Below are 20,234 nucleotides of genomic sequence, written 5' to 3'. Positions count from 1 at the left end.
TGTTTTTAGTTCAATTATGGATTTTCATCGAGTATCGGCCAAATAAATTCAATTTTTGAAGAAAATTAGGCAGGAATAACAAGGTTTGGCTAGGTTCCTGGTCCCTCGGCAACCAAAGGAAATGAAGAGGCAAGTACAGGGTGGGCAGAATTCGTTGTCTACTGAGAGGATCTCGAGAACTATAGCAGCTAGAAGAAAACGGATGACACATTTCCGAGCTCTTTTTCGGAGAAACAAAGAATGGTGGAAACCGCAGCCTCCTACGATTTTGAGTTTTACAATTTCGTAAAGTTCTCATAACTTTTTTGTCTTTGAAGTTACAAATCTGAAAATTGAACCTTCTACAGGCACTTTTTTACGTAGAATCCACTGATGACCTCAAAATATTTTTTTCATTTCGAATCATTAGGTGAACTTTCATCAGGCCCGGACTGGCCAGGTCCGCAGGTCCGCGATCGCGGAGGGCCCCCGGCCTGAGGGGCCCCCACTAACGTAGATAAAGATAATAGATGAAGTAGCTTCAACAAGTGAGTTGCCCACAAAGAAGCTGTTACTTCAGGCCAAGGGGAGTAAAATGTTGAGGCATCTTAGTTAAGCCCCTTCTATTCTAGTATCACAGCATTATAAACTGTTAAACACACAGATTCGTTTTTAATTTTAGTGTTATTTTTCTAATCACTAAAATCCGTTTTTAATTATTTTTATTACAAAAATTATTTTCACCTAATTCATTCATACATTTGGTGTGGCTACAATACTGCATTTTGGAACTAGAAACAGATTACATATATGATTAATATGATTTTCACATAAAATGAGTGGCAAACCACGACACGTGTTTTGTGATCACAATAAGATCTTCAGGTTGTTGAGGGTTCACTGAAAAATTTGGTACAGAACGAGGAGATTTATAGACAAACACAGGTTGTTTTTACGGTGAGGCTTTCACAAGCATTTTCAATGCGTTTTCTTTTTAGTTCGTCAGCACTATCTACTTCACCGTCACTGTACACTAATGTTTGCAAATGACCCCAAAGGAAGAAATCACAGGGGTTGAGATCTGGGGGAAAAAATGGATCCGCCACGTTCTATCCACCTATTCGGGAACCCATTCATTATTTAAATAATTTCGAACGTTGCTTCGAAAGTGGGGTGGTGCTCCATCCAGTAACAACCACATTCTCTGTCGAATATTGAGAGGAACATTTTCTAGTAATCCTGGCAAATTGTTCTGGAGAAAATGGAGAAAGTCTTCACCTGACATTCGTGGTGGTGGAAAAAATAGCCCAATAAGCATTCCACGCAGGAGTCCGATTCAGACATTCAAGGAAAACCTTTGCTGAAAATCTGTTCTTCTGATAGCGTGAGGGTTTTCTGTAGACCATACATGGGTATTGTAGAAATTGTTTTCTCCATTTCTGGTGAAAGTGGCTTCGTCACTAAACAGAATAAATGTTGTTAGATATTGGTGATTTAAAAGCCACAGGCAGAAATCTTTTCTTGGAGTATGATCTTCTGGTTGGAGTGCTTGAACTTTCTGGAAATGGTATATAGGGGTACAGTTGCTCTTGTAGTGTCTTTCAAACTCTACTGTGGCTCACTCCGACGACCCTGGCTATGGATCTAGTACTTGTTGTCGGTTGTTCCTCAACTATGTCCAGAATTTGCTCCTCGATTTCTGCCATTTGCGATGTTACAGGCCTGCCAACATTTGCTCCCCGGGATCAGTGCAAACTTCCAGTTCCCTACATATTTGCACCAAGTTTATGAACATCCGAGGAGTTGGGTGATTTCTTAACGGAAATCCTCTACTGTACAATCTGCACTGGCACTCTGTTTGGATTCACCATAAATTAAAATCATGTCAACAAGTTCATTGTTTGAGTAAACGTGAGGCAACTACTTTGCGACACTCCGAAAATTCACAAAAATCTTACGCTGACTCTGACGGTTTCCAGTATACTGACCTTTCACCGGCACAAGCCTCATAAAGGTATGGTTTCGGTAGAGCGTCGGATGCATGCAGTGGCTGGAGAATGTGACTACCCATATGCAATTACCAAGCTGCAGTCACATTCTGTAGCACTGTAGCATTGCATCCGAAGCACTACCGAAATCATACCTTGAGCCCTGGTAAATATTTTATATAAATGATTTTTGGTACTATGAATTATTTTGAGGAGTTCTATTACCTGTCAAAAAAAAAAGCCTCACCTTTGAGAACACCCTGTATTTAACTCTCTACTGTTAAAAATTTAGAGGGGGCGGGGGTAGTTTCCAGAACATCAGAACATTCAGAGTAATTTCAGGATTTTTTCGTCTGCTTAGTTGCTAATATGAAACAAACAAGCAAACCAAAAATCCTGTAGAAAAAAATTTTGAAAAATTGTATGCGAAAGGAATAAAAAAACAACTCGTTGAAATCTAGGGAAAGATGATATCATTATGCATTTATTGAAGGTTTCCTTTGCTATATTATTTAATGACCGATCATCCGATTGGTACCTATTTTGTAATTGATCTGAACGTTCCGAAAATTACCATTACCCCTCTAGTCCGATTTTCACCAACTCTGAAATGAAATTGCTCAGAATGTTCTGGAAACTGTCACTGCCCCCTGTAGATTTTTAGAATAGAGAAAAATCTTAGAACATAGAATATCAGGAAGGAGCTTTTTCGAATAAATGTGACGGGAATTTTGCGACGGAAACGGCCATATTGGTCTTCCAAATTCTGATTTGAAAAGTGGCAGACTTGGAAGTCAAATGATTCTGTTATCTGTGGCCAAATGAACAAAGTGATGTTTTAACTTAATTTTGGTAATTTGGATTCTTGAAATTTACTGGAAATAAGGATTTTGGATATTTTATCGTGAATAATTCATAGGTAGGTGATTTTTTAAGCTGAATATCAGGTAATTATTATGAGTTTCTGAATTTCACATTGAACTAAAGTTCAATGGAATTTCATGACATAACAAGGTTATCCCATGACAATAACACTCCATGGGCGTAGGTGATGTTAAGTCAAAGACCTTAATACCATTAAGTATATAGCCAAGCAGTGTTAGGCGGGGTGAATTTCCGCTTCGATTATAAATTTCAACGAGCGTGAAAAAGCTTCTGACTTTACGTCAGTGCTTTCCAAATTTTTTTGATTAATCAGAATCAACTGACTATTGAAGTTAGTTTTTTGGAAACTTCATTGTCCTACGCCACTGTTGAAACGGAAATATATGTCGGCCATATTTCTTCTCTATTCCGGTCAAATTGAAATGAGCAATATGCTCCTTCCTGTTATTCTATATTCTAAGAGAAAAATGCTTGTTTAAATATCTTCTCGTTCGATACCATATATTTCAGTTTACCTTTACCCACCTAAAGATGGTATTGTGATAACGGAACGAGTGTCGTGATTTGACAACCCTTTTTTGTGAAAATCATATAATCTGTTTCAAGTTCAATTTTGGATGTATCGGCCACATCAATTCAATACTCCACTTTCATTTTTGACACCTTTGTAATTATTGACAGTTCTACAGAATGTGTTTTCAAGTGGTATCTTAAAAATAATGTGAATTTCTAATTTTAATAAAAAATAAAGTCAATAAAAGTCGAGAATCATAATATTCGCATAAATACCTAGCGTAAAAATGCATTTTCATTGTTTTCAAGCACCTAATTCGTTTTCAAAAATTTCCCGGGTAGAGCCCCGGACCCTTATATAGGTCTCAGCTGAGGGCCCCAAGTGGTCCCAGTCCGGGCCTGACTTTCATTTTTTCAAATGCACACTTTTATTGAATTTGTTATTTTTGAATTGGAAAAAAAATCTTTTGTCAGTAGATTCTACATATGAAAGCTCCTAAGAAGGTTCAAGTTTCATATCTGTATCTTGAAAGACAAAAAAGTTATAAGAACTTTTCAGAATCGTCAAAATCTCAATTTTTGTTTATAACCCGAAATCTAAAAATGATAGGCCGATTCTGTTTTCAGGTTTTGATTAGTCATGAAAAAAGAGCACGAGAATGTGTCATCCGTTTTCTTCTAGCTGCTATAGTTCTCGAGATCCCCTCAGTAGACAACGAATTTTGCCCACCCTGTACACTTGCCAGGAAAGGCGCATAAACTCCTTTCATTGGCTGGAAAATTTATGTGGTATAGGAAAAAATCTCCCAAGAAAGAGTTTCAGGAGAAGGAGATAACCGAAAGAGAATTTCTAGGGAGGAATCTTCCGAGACTGGAACACTCCAAAAAGTTCTTTGGGAACTTTAACACTGAGGGATCTAAAAAGTATCTGGATCTTAGCAGGAATATGCTATATTTATCTTCTTACTATATTCCTTATTACAGGGCGTTGTCGCCTCAGGAAGTAATGAAAATGGGTCTATCAGAAACTGACGAGTGTAGTTTCTGTAGGGAGAAGGATTGAACTCCAGATCACCTGGTGACAGAATGCCATTGCCATCCCAGATACCGGAGTTTAATAGTACTCAGAAACTGGACGACATAATAGATCTTAAGGTCGCAGTGCATCCCAACTTGTAGTCAATCAATAGTCTTACCAAAATTATACCGATACCGATTACGTTAAATCAGAATCTGAGAGCATTTTGTTTTATCCCAGCAGATATTGTACGAAGAATTGGGTTTTCCATTAATACAATTTCATAGTAATCGAATTTAAAGCTATTCCTAACTAAACAAGTGATCTATTATGTCTAATTAAATTTAAAGACATTATTCAATCCAGAGCAACAATGGTAAGTTGGCGTTTATCCATCCAGTGGAATAAAAATTTTTCAATCCACAAGTGCATTGAAATGCCTTATTTATCAAAATTGGAATATTTAGACAAAAACGAATATATTTTATTAAGCTTGTTCGTATATTCAAGTATAGTAACAACAATATTTATTAATAGTATTATACAATATATACAATTCAAGGATCACTATTGTGCTACAAGAAGAATAGGATATTTCATCTGCGATGAGATTTTCGACTTCACTCCTCAACCTAAATTTTTGGACAGCTTCCATTCCCTTGAAATATGAAACCAACAATTTTAAGAAAAGGGTATCTTCATCGACAGCAGTTGCGTCTTCATATTTCATCTTGAAAGCAGCACTCCATTAATTGGATTTTCCTCAAAGTCCATCCTGTGGAACGGTCGATAGCGCGATCAAAAACAAACTTGCTTGTTCTGGACCGATCAATCGCATTGACCGCTCGAAGTCGGTAACCAATTCGGTCACAACTCTTCATATATAGGGTAGACATCTAGAGGTTATAATTTCTATGGGTATATTCGTAGATAAAGGAAAGAGAAGATACCGCATTGCGCAGCTACGAAGGAGAGCTCTCTGTGTCCAACATCAACTTGTTTTTGTTCACGTTTACCCAAATCCGAATTTATCTTTTTCGGCATATTTGCCACAAATTACACAATTTCCTGGCATGCCGACTGTTAGGATCTTAATCTTATCATTATAACGCATGTCTCTTTTGTACATATGTATGTAACTTGATTTATAAGAAGATGTAGTTTAGTTCTAGAATAAACCAGCACCCTCAACAGGTCTTTGATTAATTATCAAGTTTATTCCAAACGTAACATGGCGCAGTCGGTATTAGGATTTGTTTCAAATTGATTCGAATTCTAATTTAAGTGTAGTACAAAAAATTTAAGTAGTGAAAATTGTGGTTAAATGACAGAAGAATCGAAGAATCCAAAACCAGAAACGTCATCATCATCTTCGAATCAATCAGTTCAACATTCAAGAATGAACACCAATGTGAAAATTCCATCAGAAATGAATTTCAACGGAAATCTAGCCAACAATTATCGATTCTTCAAACAAAAATTCGAAATTTATTTGAAGGCATCAAAACAAACGAATTTGGACTCGAAGTATAAAGCAGCATTATTTTTGAATGTGATTGGTGATAACGCACTCGCTATTTATAATAATTTTCCATCAAATGAAAACACTGAAGAAAATTACGAAGATCTCATCAATAAATTCGACAAATATTTCTTGCCACATATCAATGTTACCTACGAACGACACATGTTTTTTCTACGAGATAAAAAAGTGGAAGAAACAATCGACGAATATGCGTATGGTTTGTATATACACATTTGGTAACCGAAAGTTACCAGAGCGGTTACTCTGGTGACTGATATTGAACCAAATCGTCAGGAATTCGACATATACGGACCGCCCACTGACTAACCATCAGAAGTAACCAAAGTGTATATACGGACCACAGCCTATGTGAATGCACTGAGAGGACTGAGTTCCACATGTGAATTTGATAAATTAACCGATAGTTTAATTCGAGATCGTATTGTCATGAGAATCACAGACAGAAATTTGAAAGACACTCTCCTAAGAATACCAAAGTTAGATCTTCAAACAGCAATAAATAAAAATAAGTGCAAAGCAGCAGAGCAATCACAAAATCAATTGGAAAAAATCTGTTCATCCCAGGAATTGAATGAAATGTCCAGAAGAAAATTTAAGATGAACAAAATTCAACAAACTGAAAACTATAAAAGGCCAACAACATCAAGAGCATCCAATTCAATCGTATCAACAAAATCATGCAGGTCAGAAAAAACTATCAATCAACAAGAACCAACTTCAATTTCATCGCCAATGTCAACGCATATAGAGCGTATGGTCCGTATATACACATTTGGTAACCGAAAGTTACCAGAGTGGTTACTCCGGTGACTGATATTGAACCGAATTGTCAGGAATTCGACATATACGGATCGCCCACTTACTAACCAGAAGAAACCAAAGTGTATATACGGACCACAGCCAAAGCTAAGTGTAACAATTTTCATAAACTAAATCATTTTTCGAAAATGTGTAAATCTGAAAATATCAGTCTTTCAGAGAACAATACTCCAGAAGATGAATTTTTTCTAGGTTCTTTAGAAATATCTCATATTGCAGATTAAACTGATAGTGGTATGAAAATTTGAAATTGAATAATTTTTTGAATGTTAAATTTAAACTAGATACAGGAGCAAAAGGTGTTAATATATTGCCATATTATGAATTTAAAAAATTAAAAAATGTCAAACTAGAAAAATTTACCGGAAATATCAATACTTATGGAAATGAAACTTTGAAAATTTTGGGAATTTGTACATTAGAAACAAAATATAAAAACATTATTAAAAATGTAGACTTTCATGTAATGAATACTGAAAAATGTGCAATATTAGGGCTGTATTCGGGTTCGGCTTTCTGACAGTCCGAGAATTGTTCTAGGACTGCGCAAAACTGTTGCGCCCTAGTATTAAATCCTCTGCGCAGTTCTAGAACCATTCCCGGACCGTCCGAAAACCGAACCCGAATACAGCTTTACAAGAAATAATTAAATTCTAGATATTGACTAAAAATAATGAAGGTCATAGTATTTCTGAAATATCAAACGAAAATAAAAATGAAATTTATGCTAAAATTTTTTCTAATTATAATGATCTGTTCACAGGTATCGGATGTTTGAAAGATGAGTATCACATAAGGCGTTTTCGGAAACTTACCCGGGTTCATTCGATCCCTAACCTTTGCGTTCGTTTACCTAACCCGAACATCTAACCCGTGTTCGGAAAGTACGGTGCTGCTACCTCGATCACTGACTCGGGTTGATTTTCCGTAACCCTACACAAAAGCAGGGTCGTTCGAATCGCTAGAGTCACCGCATGCGCACTGCAGTTTAGTTTTGTATCTGAAAAACGCGGGAATAAGCTTTCTACTCATATTCTCAATATTTATGGAAATAGAAGAGAATTCGGCTCGTTGTGAAATGTGTAGTTTCATTAGCTAATTCCACTATAGCTGCAATTTTCTTCTTGCTCCTAATTACGATAAATAGATATTGATATGGATCGAACTACAAATTATAAGATATGGCAAACGCCAATGAATTCAAGCAAAGCATCAGAAAATCCAATTATTAATTGGGAACAGGAACCCAGAAAAACTGACTAGGAATAAAATCATCCCATATTTTGTTATTTATTTATTTATTCTTGAAAATTACAACGCTCAAGCTAGCAGCCCCTCCCAATTCCGGTAAAATCTTGGTTATTGTTTCATTGAGGTTCTGGGGAACTGCAGATTCTAGGATGATCCAATCCCCAAGAAAACTTCCAGATCTTTACATTTCAACGATCTATTATTGACGAAACACTCAAGTTTTTATGAATTTCCCAGAACTGTCTCTGGTAATATGATGTAAACAGGCTCTGTTTCGTATATAAATATTCATCCATGAAACGGAGTTCCAATAGGAATATAAAATTTCTCTGCAAGATTGCAAGAAGATTCTTACGACTTTTTCTTATAAACTCTGTGTCTGCATCAACAAAATGTGTAAAGTTTAAAATAAATTTGAATGACGTTTTGGTTATGTTATTCTCACGACTGACACTTCCAAATCCTAACCTGATAAGTTCGTGAACTTAGAACCGGGTCAGTGATCCGAGAAGATCCGTCACGTGACCTCAATGGATCGAGTTAGTAACCCTGAGTAAGTTTCCGAAAACGCCTATAGACGTTGACCCAAATATAACTCCAATAATTCAACCACCGCGAAAAATTCCATTCAATATTCACGAAAAACTGAAACAAAAACTTCAAGACTTAGAAGACGAAAATATTATAGAGAAATTATCGGAGCCAACCGATTGGGTCAGCTCAATGGTGATCGTTCGTAAGCCCAATAATGATATAAGAATCTGCATTGACCCCAAGGACTTGAATAAAGCCATAAAACGAGAACATTTCCATGTGCCATCATTAGAAGAATTAACGTACGAGTTATCAGGACCCAGGTAGCAGTGACGGCTCGTGCCCATAAGGTGTGGGTCGGCCAGACCCAGGATATACAGGGGAATATCCTGAAATAAAATTAATATCTATTTTTTCAACCAATAACTGAAAATAAAAACGCGGAATACCACCATAATCTCTGTTTTTCTAAAACTAAATATTGATATATTTTTTGTCGATTAAGTTTCTAAAGATAAGTTGGATAGGGTTGCGGCTAAGGGGTGGAAAAAATATAATTTTATTTTCCAAAAATAAATGCAATCAGAAATCAATTGACATGTTTTTCAGCATCTTGATGTTAAGTTATTGGTTGAGAAACTACTCATTGATAGAAGAAGGCAATTGAAAAGCAATTGGTGGGTTTCAGCGTCTTCATTTTGAGTGGTTGATTAATATTGAAGAAATATTAATTTTATTCCAGACTTATGCCCCATCCTGTAGATATAGTCTGATTTTTTTCATACAACAGAGTATAAAAGTTTCGTTTTCAATGCGATATAAAGGCTTGTTTTTGGAGAAAGAATGTACTACACTTCTTTGTTTTTGCCCAGCTTTTGAATAATAGTTTTATTCTTCTTCGGGGTCTCTCTGTAAATACCGATAACAAATTTATTACAACACAAAACATCAACGTCAATACGAATCAAAATTTTAAGTTCACTGAAACACATCTACAATTTTGATTTTAAGTGAAAATGTACTAATTTTTCCTTTCTTTATTTCACCATTCTTCCTTCTACTGTCACATGACCTTGTGACAGGATGCAAAGTTTGTTTTCGATTTGCTACTACTCCAATTATTCAACAATCCAAGAAAATTAGAATCCTCTCAGATTATCAAAATTTACGAAATGAAACGAAGAAACCTAATAAACACGTGCACCCCTTTCTCTTATTCTACGACACTAACCTAATTCAATTCATAATATGGGAACAGCGATGCGGATGCGATTCTTATATCCCCACTCCGAGAATCGGCCGGTCGATCTTACGGGTATTCAAGAAGCTTCGAAATCACCGTGCCCTTATAAATTCACTAGGAATTACGAATTTTTATGGTCAAAAAATTACTGAACTACTCTTATAAGGTACGAATACCCTTTTTCAAAAATTAACTATTTATTTTAATCAAAAAATCTGACTAAAATTAGGGATATATTATATTTTCATTGACTAAACTACTCTTAAAAGGTGCGAATACGCTCTTTTCTAAAATAGACATAATATTTAATGATTAACTATTCATTTGATAATAAAGGGTCTTTCAATAAGGACGGGTCGATTTTGACATGAAATAAAAAAGGCCGTGTGTGAGATTTTAACGATTTTTTTTTTATTTGAAAGAGCTATATATGCCATTATGTGTGGAAAATCACATCGTTTAAATGTCCGCCGCGGCTTCTCACGGTGGCACGAATTCGAGTTGTCCAATGTTCAACAACTCTGCCGCATAGTTCGGGTTGAATTTCAGCGATAGCCTGAGCTATGTTGACTTTAAGGGCATCGGTCGATTGTGGCTTATTGGTATAGACCTGCGACTTAAGAAAACCCCACAAAAAAAAGTCTAAAGGTGATAAGTCGCAGGATCTCGGTGGCCAATTCACGTCACCTCTGCGAGAGATAACCTTGCCCTCAAAGCGTTCATGCAGAAGATCCATGGTGGCATCCGCTGTATGGCTCGTAGCGCCATCCTGCTGGAACCACATGTCGTCTAAGTGTAGATCGTCCAATTTGGGCCAAAAGAAATCGGTGATCATCCTTCTGTACCGTTCGCCTGTGACGGTAATGGCCTCACCAACATCGTTTTCAAAAAAGTACGGACCAATAACACCGCCGGCACAAAATCCGCACCATACGGTCACTTTTTGTGGATGCATGGCTACTTGGTGAACTTCGTGTGGGTTGTTGTCATCCCATATACGGCAATTCTGCTTGTTCACATAGCCATTCATCCAGAAATGCGCTTCGTCGGAAAAAATGATTTTTCTGCCAAAGTTGCGGTCCTCTGCCAAACACACTGTAGCCCAATCAGCGAACGAACGGCGTTGCCTATGGTCAGTAACTTTGAGCTCCTGAGTGAGTTGAATCTTGTACGGGTGCAGCCCTAAGTCCTGACGCAAAATGCGCCACGTTGATGTTTGTGAAAGACCGAGTTCTTGTGAACGTCGATGAATTGACTGCCTCGGGTTCTCCTGCACACTATCACGGACAGCAGCGATGTTCTCGGCCGATCTGGCGGTCTTTGCACGTACGGGTGTTGGCAGATTGTTTATTGAACCGGTCGATTCGAATTTGGCCACCAAACGTTGGAGAGTCGACTTTGAAGGACCACCTCGTCTGCCGTAAAATGGGCGCAATGCACGTAACGTTTGCACTAACGAACACTCATTTTGGTAATACATTTTTAACATTTGGACGTGTTGCTCAACCGTGCAACTTGCCGTGGTGATTTGGCATTACTAACTGAATAAAAAAATATAGGTTAGAAAGACGACGTTAAAACAACATGGCCGCCACAGGCTGCCAACATCGACCCGTCCCTATTGAAAGACCCTTTATAATATCTTAGAATAGACAATGAGGGAATCTAGAAATATGACAACTAAACGCCCAAACCATAGCAAGGTAGGCCCAACTCGTGCTGGCCGACCGTGTATGTATCTAGCAGCGACGTAATACGATGTTCAACTTGGTGATAACTGCGTGCGACGTAGGTGCTGTATAGTACCATAACTTGAAGCGTTTCGCTAGGCTACTACGGCTGGCCGACCTAGCGTGTTTATCGTAAGGAAAGAGAACTTCGAAATAAACTAACTCAGGGCGACAGGGGCGTCACGTTGATCGAAATAAGTTGTCGTACGTATTACTAGGGAATTAATCGAGAATTTAATATCGAAATTAATCATTTGGAATAAGTTTTGAAGAATAAGAATAATATTTTCCATTTCTCGATTATTTTTGGGTCGGCCCGGTCGACCCTGCATACCCGGACGAGCCGTCATTGCCAGGTAGAAATTTTAGTCTTCAAGACGTCTTTGGTGACCAACTTGGTGACGTCAGTGAAACCTTATGGTGACGTTAATATGTCACAGCCTGAAGACGTCTTACGGTGACGTCTTCAAGACGAACTTGGAAGACGATTATTCGGTACTTTTTACGTCTTGCGTACGTCTTTCTTACGTACTGAGGACGTTAGTATTTTCCAGAAAATTTTAGAATTTCATGGATAGAAATGAAACAAAAAACAACATAATGTGAACTACTATCATTGATTGTTTTTTTTTTTCTTCCCATACACCCAATCCTTGTGTTCGAGCATATAAGCCAACCTTATTTAAAAATTCTATGTACTAGACACCCACAAACATCTATGATATCGGCGGGATTCGAACCCGCTACCTCCGGCATCCTAGCCGAGTGCGCTGCCAACGCGGCCGTCGAGGCTGTGTAAGGGAGATCGGCCACCGAATGCGAAGTTGAGCGAAGCTGAGAGTTTTCAATGCTAATATAATCGACAAGCTACGAATCGAGTGACGCAGCGCGTCATTTAGCATTGAAAATGCTCAGCTTCGCACAACTTCGCATTCGGTGGCCGATCTCCCTTAGATATTGGTATTATTGGTATTGAGTAGGTATCATGAAAAGGTGTGTCAGAAAAAGTTATTTTCAAGACTATGTACTAACACTACTAACGGAAATGAAGCAAAAGATGAATTATCAATGCGTTAACACATGCATTTACACAGGATAAATGCAACGGGATAGCTAGTCATATTTTTTCAGACTTTTGACTGCAAATATTTTCATTTTCCTTGAATCTACAGGATATCAATATAGCGATTTATAATTTAACGGACGTTATCCTCCGTTTCATATCTACATATCTATATTCAAACTATCCGATATATATCTTACCTTGAAAAAATTATAAGTTTAAAGTCTCAGAGTGGTCTAAGAATAAAGTTATTCAGACGTCTTTTGTGTGACGTCTTACTAGCCTACTTGAATTGACGTCTCAGAGACGTTATTGTACGACGTCTTACTAGTCTACTTGAATTGACGTTTCAGAGACGTTATTGTACGTCCGAGTGAGGTCGAAGACCTAATGAAGACGTCTTCGAGACAACACCGTTCTACCTGGGGAGCTAAGTATTTCAGATGCACTCTAGATTGTAGTAACGGTTTTTGGGATGTTAAATTGGATGATCAAAGTGAGAAACTTACAACTTTCAATACTCCTTTCGGAAGATACTGTTTCAAAAGATTCTGAATGGTCTCCGTAATTCATAGGAAATATTTTTCAAACGTATAAGTGATTTATTTTCTTCGGTTGAAGGTATCAAAATTTATGTAGATGATATTTTGATATTTGCAAGAAGCATTGAGGAACATGACAAAATTTTAAAGATTGCATTGGATATTTGTAGAAAAAATAATATTAAACTGAACAAAAACAAATGTAAATTTGGCATTACCGAAATCAAATATATGGGTCATATATTAACTTCTAGTGGAATAAAACCAGATGAAGAAAAAATTAAAGCCATTAAATTTTATAAAACTCCTCAGAATAAAAAAGACGTAGAAATCTTTTTAGGAATGATTACATATTTACAAAGATTTATTCCAAATGCATCTAGTATAACAGAACCGCTAAGAAATTTATTAAAATCAAATATTGAATTGCAATGGAATCATGAACAACAAAATTCATTCGAATCGTTGAAAAATATTATTTCAAAAGAACCTATATTAGGATATTTTCAACCAAATGAAAACATAATAATATCATGTGATGCATCTTCAAAAGGTCTTGGTACTTGTATCAAACAGAAAAATAAAATAATTGCCTATGCTCAAGGTCCTTGACAGAATCTCAAAAATCTTATGCGCAAATAGAAAAAGAAATGCTCGCAATAGTATTTAGTTGTGAAAAATTTCATCAATATTTATTTGCAAATGGAGATATCACTATTGAAACTGATCATCGACCATTAATATCAATTTTCTCAAAACCTCTTGTTAAAACACCTCCTCGATTGCAAAGAATGCTTTTACCAATTTAAATTAGTATATAAACCGGGGAAAGAATTGAAAATTGCTGATGCTTTATCAAGAGCCTATATTGATGAAGAATATGAATTTACAAAAGATATTGATTTGCATATTTGCTCAATATTAAAGAATTTACCTGTGTCAGATTTAAAAATAGAAAAGATCAAACAAATCATCAAAACTGACAGCCACTTGCAAAATTTAGTGAAATTAATAAAAAACGGTTTTCCTAATAACAAAAAGAATTTAGAAAATGACATGAAAATTTATTGGACCTATAGAGATGAATCAACTTTTATGGAAGGTTTAATATTCAAAGGTGATAAAATTTTAATACCGGAAGAATTAAGACAAGATACATTAAAACAATTACATATAGGACATATGGGTAAAGAAAAAAATTAAAAACAGAGCTAGAGAACTAGTATTTTGGCCAGGTTTATCATTACAAATAGATAAATTGAGTGATTCTTGTAAAACTTATAACCTATATAGAAAACAAAATGTGAAAGAACCTCTAATTAATCATGATATTCCTAATGAGCCGTGGATTGAAGTTGGAATCGATTTATTCTACTTCAATAATAAAAATTATCTATTAATGTTGGATTATTATTTTTAATTCATAGAAATATCTAATTTGAATATGAATACGATTACAAATAATATCATAACAAATTTAAAAAATATTTTCTCTAGACAAGGAATACCAAAAGAAGTTTGTTCGGATTCAGGTCCACAATTTACCTCTTCCGAATTTAAAACTTTTGCTAATAATTGGAATTTTAAGCATACTTTGTCAAGTCCACATCATCATCAGTCGAATGGAATGGTTGAAAGAGCAGTACAAACAGTAAAAAATATATTAAAGAAATCTCTACATAGCGGTAATGATCCATTCTAGCCTTACTAGAATATCGTAATACGCCATTATCGAATAATGTTGGAAGTCCGTCACAACTTCTCAACAGCAGACGACTGAGAGGAGTTCTACCTATTCTGGAAAAATCATTATCTCCGGAAGTTTATGATAGAAATAAAATAAAGAGTTTTCATAGGAAACGTTTATCAATGAGGAAATATTATAATAGAAATGCGAAATCACTGCCTAAATTAAAAATAAATCAAAAAGTATAGTTAGTAAGAAATATTCTGAATAACAAATGGGAAGAATGTAGATTTACATAATGATAGATCATATCTAGTGAAGCTAGAGAGAAATGGCAATATTTTGAGACGGAATAGAAAATTCCTACGTCCAATACAATATAATTATGGACATAATATTATAAAAATCGAAAAGGAAAATGATATAGAAAATTGTAGAAATAAGAGCAATATCGATAATTCAACAAATTCAGAAAATTATGCCAATGCGGGTACTAGATCTAGTGGCACAACAATAAAATATCCAAATTTCTTGAATATAAAAGATTTTACTTCTAAATCTTATGATTGAATTCAATGATTTATTATTGTGTATGACTAGTTTAAGCTTAGTATAGAATAGGAAAAATATTAGGAGTACAGATGTAATTACAATTTGTTTTTGAATTATGGAAATTAAAAGTTTTATTTTTGTAATAAAAGAAGGGAGATGTTAGGATCTTGATCTTATCATTATAACGCATGTCTCTTTTGTACATATGTATGTAACTTGATTTATAGGAAGATGTAGTTTAGTTCTAGAACACAGATTACAGAGTAGAATAAACCAGCACCCTCAACAGATCTTTGATTAATTATCAAGTTTATTCCAAACGTATGAAATTCTTGATACTCAAGTCTTAAAACGAACGGTACATATTACATCGAACACAAATACGATAATTAACATTCAAATATTGGGGTTAACGTAAACAAACATGGAGTAGATGCACAGTAAATGTCAACAAAAACATAGACATGTTGGACACACTTTTCTTGTTAAACAACAAGAAGGGGAAGATAACGTAAACACGTTATCTTCCCCTTCCTCTATCTACGGGTATATTACCAAAGAGTAACCAACTCAACACAGTGAATGAATACTACCCAAAGAGATGGAAAACTGCAGAAATGATAGTTTTCAACAAGCCAGGAAAGGAACGGAAATTTCCTCAAAATTATAGACCGATCAGCCTACTATCAGCACTAGGAAAAGTCGTCGAGAGGGTTATCGCCAAAAGGCTAAATGAGGAAACAGAAATGTTGAAGATAATCCCACCCGAACAATTTGGATTTAGACGAGAACACTCGACTGAACTCCAATTACTACGGCTCATAGAATACGTCACCGAAGGGATGCAGACAAAACAGGCCACAGGATTAGTTCTGATGGATATCGAGAGAGCTTTTGATAGAGTATGGCATGAAGGCCTAATCTACAAGATGAAAAAAGCAGGATATTCGACCAAGCTATGCAAGATTATAAGGAACTATCTGAGGAATAGAAACTTTTATGTGAAGATAGATGGAGCAACCTCTCAAACCAGACAATTGGAAGCGGGAGTGCCTCAAGGATCGGTACTTGGACCTCTACTTTACGTAATATACGTTTATGATATCCCGAAGAATGCTAGGAATATGCTCACCTTGTACGCAGATGACACAGGAATAGCGTTCAGACATCGACGCCCAGAGATCATACACCGGAGACTGCAGGAAGCCATAGATGAATTACTCAAATGGTGCATCAAATGGAAAATCCAAATCAATGGAAGAAAGACTCAAGCAATATTACTGCAAAAGAGAAGATTGAGGATGGAAGAAAACCTTGAAGTTGATGGACAAGAGGTTGAATGGAAAAATGAAGCAACATACCTAGGAGTGACGCTTGACAGAGGACTTACATGGAAAAAACACATCAAATGTGCTGTTGATAAAACAAAAGCCGCAATGAGTAAACTTTATCCACTCATAGGCAGAAGAAGTCATATGAATAAGAACATCAAGTTGACGATGATTAAAACTATTGCGCGACCACAACTCACATATGGATCGGCGGCATGGGGCTTCGCAGCCAAGACCCACATCAAGAGAATACAGGCCACTGAGAATAAACTCCTTAGAATGGCGATGGAAGTACCCTGGTTTGTTAGGAACAAACAAATCTACAAGGACTTGGAATGGGAACCAGTTACAGAATTTATGAAGAGAAAGGCGGAAAGGATATTCGACAAAGCCAAACAACATCCAAATGAGGAACTACGAAGATTAGTCGACTACGACCCAACAGAAGAAGCTAGAAGGTCAAGAACCTACCACCGAAGACCGAGAGATCAGTTAAGGATTCAAATGTAACCAAAGAAGAGCTTAACCTATAAAAGCTATAGGCAGCATACAAATATCAACACGACTACGATCGTGTGAGAGTCCAGAAACCATAAGAGTCAACTGGTTAATAGGCAAAATGCCCGGAACCTATGAAGAAGCAGTTAAGGGTTTTTAGTGGGTCTCGAGCTCAGAGTGAGAATCCCCACACTGTTCCCCCTCAGGAGAGGGTGTGTTCGTCTGTTTGCAGATTTTCCCCCTGCTACACCAAAAAAAAAAAAAAAATCAACACAGTTGGTTACTCTTTGATATTACAGAGGGTACCCTCCATAGGGTATATTATGGAGAGTAGAGAGAAGGAGAACGATCGCCGTACTAAAAATGTGTCTCCAAAAACGGGGAAAATAGGTGTCGCTGCGATTACAGCGGGTATCGATAAGGAGTGGGGATTCAAGCGTCAATTTGAAATGAACAGCCTTCATTTTATTTAAGGTTATGTGTCATCGTGGTTTTTCTGATGATTTTTCAAATACCTTTATTCAAATCTATATTGAATATGAGTTCTCTGAATTATATGCAATAAAATGCAAGTCGAAATCAATGAAATTCAAAAGAAATCACTGATCAAAAAAATTGTACCTACTTTTGTTTATCATTGTTTATTGAAAGCAGCTATGTTAGTTGGTTTACTAATCTTCAAAATTATATAAATCCGTAGTGAGGAGCAGTACACATCAAGACAACAAAAGGTAGCAGTCTCAGATTTATCACTTAGGTATTAGAGTAGATTCTTTTGCCAATACTCAGCTGAGAACCGATATAAACCATATATTATGTTATGCCAACAAAATTCTTCAAGAATATTTACTTCTGAACCATGTAGTTTTATTGGTTAAATATTCTTATTCAGAAAAGTCAACTTCTCACGAGGGATGACAATTTCAATTTCGTTTATAATGAATCCATCATCTTTTTGATATCTTCATCGCAAAAGTGCTCTTGACACACAAATTGATTGGAAGTTGATTCTTGAGATAAGGTTTTTTCCAATTTTCTCTCAAAAATGCTCTCGGAAATTTTATCTCTTCTCCTTTTCTTTCCGATGCCAAAACACTCTTATACTAGCGCAACATTTCACCATGGTCATATGTTGTTCTCTTATCAAAAATCGACAATAATAATATTCCTATCATCTGTCACCAGGGAAACAGTTCACTCAGCCAACGAGCCAACTACAATTTGATTTGTGTAAACAAAATTTCGCACTCTCGTGATGGCCAGCGCGACTGTTGGCAAAAACATGAACTACTACTATTGGTACATATTTTAGGGGACAAAAAATCTGTGGTCTCAAAGCAGCGATCGTTCTCCTTCTCTCTACTCTCCATAGGGTATATTATGGAGAGCAAATATTATAGAGTAGAAAGATAGGAAACGCCCTCATATCGCTAGTAGTAAAAACCGACTACATTTTGGCCAGTGAAAACACATTTGACAATGAGATGGCGCTGAAAACGTGTTATCAATACAGAAAAACTGTTTAATAACAGTTTTCTGTTTTGTAATTGAGTGGCGCCAAATTCGAATTCTATTATTCCTTGTATTGAATTTCAATATTGACCTTGTTGAGAACAGAAAACAAACATCCTGAGCGACAAAACAAAAGGATGGTTTTGTTTTGCGACCTGGATGTTCAGATATCATCTGAACATTGTTTAGAATCGATGGGTATCAATAAAATACGCTGTTGGATGTGATAAATTTTTATTTGCAATCTATAAAAAATTTACAAAAATTTGAAATTATGGACAACGAATAGAGCTTTAACTAGGATACAAGAGTACATGGTTATCTGCTATAGCCACGTCAAAGGTGTTTTTTCTGTGAAAACGTTTTGAATTAATAAACAGTTGAATTTGTACAATTTATATCAGAAATTGATAAGAATCAATATTCAATTTACCGTCATAGGATACACTTTTCCGTTACTTACATATTGTTTACAAAATTTTCAGAACCACAATTGAAAAAAACCTTACAGAGGTATAAAAGACCTGTTTTCAAGCCCGTCATTATAATTTCTTCATGCTTTTTTATTATTTCTTCATGGTATGGTCTCTGCATGACACAATATAAAAATTGATTGACGAATGAACAAAACACTCACAGAAGGTTTCATAAAACTTTGACTTTCCAAACAACAATTTGACAGTCACCCGATTCCCAAATCGAAATCCAACTTCTGCATTTCTGAATATATTGAAGGCAATTGAGAATCTTTGAAACACAGATGGCGCTCACATCACTTTAGTCGCTTCGTTTCCTATCTTTCTACTCTCTAATCTTTGGCAGCAATCGCTAATTTCAGGATATCTCATGAAAAAACTCATGCTATTGCTTTTCATTGGTCAAAATTCTTGAAAAATCTCCATTCTCTTCATATTTCAGGACACTGTATTCCTTGGGTCGAATCTACTATCTTGGGCTGTGGTCCGTATATACACTTTGGTTTCTCCTGGTTAGTAAGTGGGTGGTCCGTATATGTCGAATTCCTGACAATTCGGTTCAACATATGTCACCAGAGTAACCGCTCTGGTAACTTTCGGTTACCAAATGTGTATATACGGACCATACGCCAAGCTATATAGGCTGCTCTCAAAGAGCAATCTCGATTCCAGCTAATCCTAAAGACCTTTCACCTATTTATAAGGACAAAATATGGAAATTATGGAATGAGGAATAGCTACAGATTAGTCAAGGAAAAGGCAAAATTTATCAAACCATGATCCCCTTCCCCTTGAGTAAAAAACCTGTAATGAGAGAATGGTTTTTCAAACCTACCCCCTCATTTTAGAAGAATCTTTTAGTTTTCATTTTTAAGTAATTTTATTTTCGAATTAATTTTGGAGAAAAATATTTTCAATTTCCAATTCAGGATTCCGACATCGTTCGGAATTGTAAACATACCGCACCGTTTTTGTTCCGTTTTCAGTTCTGAAAAAACGATGTCGTACCGTATAAAACATCCTGAATTGGAAGATAACGGTGTTTTTTTTTGGTCGCTAGCTAGATA

The sequence above is a fragment of the Coccinella septempunctata genome, chromosome 3 (assembly GCF_907165205.1).
Source record: "Coccinella septempunctata chromosome 3, icCocSept1.1, whole genome shotgun sequence".
NCBI classification, from domain to species: domain Eukaryota; kingdom Metazoa; phylum Arthropoda; class Insecta; order Coleoptera; family Coccinellidae; genus Coccinella; species Coccinella septempunctata.
The sequence above is the reverse complement of the archived record's forward strand: the minus strand, read 5'-3'. Positions refer to the sequence as shown.